The sequence below is a fragment of the Gavialis gangeticus genome, unplaced genomic scaffold (assembly GCF_001723915.1).
Source record: "Gavialis gangeticus isolate Ggan-Ray unplaced genomic scaffold, GavGan_comp1, whole genome shotgun sequence".
Lineage (NCBI taxonomy): Eukaryota > Metazoa > Chordata > Crocodylia > Gavialidae > Gavialis > Gavialis gangeticus.
In genome coordinates, this window is record NW_017729027.1 from 14,335,567 (window position 1) to 14,337,509 (window position 1,943).

Below are 1,943 nucleotides of genomic sequence, written 5' to 3' on the forward strand. Positions count from 1 at the left end.
TAAAACACCCCCCCCTTAAAAAAAAAAAAAAAAAAAAAAACAAAAAACCTTAAAATATGTCAGAAATCTCTTCAAGTTATCTCCATGCCAAAACAAAGTGATGCTTCATCAAAAAAAAAAGCTAAATAAACAATTTGGGCATTTATATACATACATTGTCTGCTCCGATGCTCCAGAGATCTAGCGTCTTGGATCAGACTTGATTAATCGAGTCTGGTCTAAACGTGAGCTGACACACCCGGCACTACATCAAATGCAGTTGTATAAATGGTGAAATGCAAATCAGTGATGAAAAAATGGTGGCGGCACACTATTGAACTAAAAACCTTCAATATGTTTTAGTTCAAAAGCATGCCATTTTCTCAGCACTGACGTGCATTTCGCCATTTATACAAATACATATGCCGCAGCACCAGGCACTTTTAAAAGTGCCCGCACTGCGGCACACATGTATAAAAATGCCCTTTATGTCATTAAGTACACTCACCTTTGAATACACTTTTAACTACAACACTGTAGCTGATGCTTTTTCAATAATCCACTCTACATAAAATGAGGGAAATGAAGTTCCAAATAAAGGGCAAAAATAGCATATACATTTGTACAGGTAGTAAATTACAACAAGCCCCACTCCTTTTTTTCTACCAATCCATAACCTCACTTTAAGTTACATTTCCTTTTTTTTTCCCTTGGCTTTCTTAAACTAAGCTTGGGACTGCATGAAAGAGTTATCCGAGGCATAGGATATGTGCATTTGCTCTCCCATTGGTAATACAGACCTCTAATATTCCCTGCACCTCAGTGGAGTAAATAACTTTGTAACACTTTATATTGTGTAAGTGATGTAAAATCTACATAATTCAGCCTGACAGCACTATTTTGGAGTTTGGCAAGTATTATCCTCAATGCTGCAAAACAAAAGCCACACAGCTGCCAAATTTTAGAGAATCCCATGGGTGATGTTTCTCACAGATTAAAAAGCTACTGATTTCTCACACATGCTGCTCCCCAAGCAGCATGTGCTAGAGGAGATAGGCCATAACTTTGTACCAAGTCTGGCAGCAATGTCTGGAGTAGTTGAGTGAATAATGAATTTTAAGGAAGTACAAGGTATGTCTTGTAAGGTAGCTTAAGGCAGTGTCACAGTGGTTGGGTTAAGATATCTGTATGCAGTTCTTACATAGACTTAGTGAGACATGAGCACGTTACAAAATGTCTGTGCCCTAGCTCCCTACCTAAAGTTGCTATAGGAGCATTTGCCTACCTTGCACAGATTTTGTGAAACGTGGTGCAATGCAATGCTTGCAGAGTGCTATGCAGTGCCAAGTACGAGTGTCACAGATAGGAACAAGATGCACTCAGTTTCTGGCTCTTGGCCCCATGCTCTCTCATGGTACATTATAAAGGGCATACACCTAAACCATCTCTTTAATCATTATCTGAATATTTTAACATACCCAATTAATTAAACAGCAAACTTTTTTGTTTAATATTTCAATATTTCTTTAAATTTTATAAAATTAAATGTTTTAAGTATCTTTGTCTTTCATAACAACTGGTAAATTCTACAGAGTTCTATCTGATTAAAAACAAAAAATAATATTTATAAATTGATAAACACATTATTTTATGTTTTGAGATTTAAAACAATATTGGGAAACTATTATAAACAAAACAAAGGAAAATATATAGAGTACAATCTCTTTTAAGTACAGAAATGCAATGCTATGCACTAGAGCAAGGTTGTCTAACTTCTAAGTCTAATACAGATGTTCAAAAAGCCCTTGGTGGAAGCACTCCAACTATCATGCTTTACTTTAATTTATAGCATTTTAAGTAAGAGCAAACAGAACAGACCTTCACTGTTTGGTGGGGGGAGACTTAAAGCCTGCCCACAATGACCCAGGCCAGCAGGTGGGGGCACTCCCATACACCTCCCAGGA

General features: G+C 36.8%; 1 protein-coding gene across 4 annotated transcripts in view; it reads right to left on the bottom strand.

The window, feature by feature from the left end:
• MYO6 (myosin VI) overlaps window positions 1-1,943 on the bottom strand; it is a 202,908-nt gene that overhangs the window by 147,569 nt on the left and 53,396 nt on the right. The gene's annotated exons all lie outside the window — the stretch shown is intronic.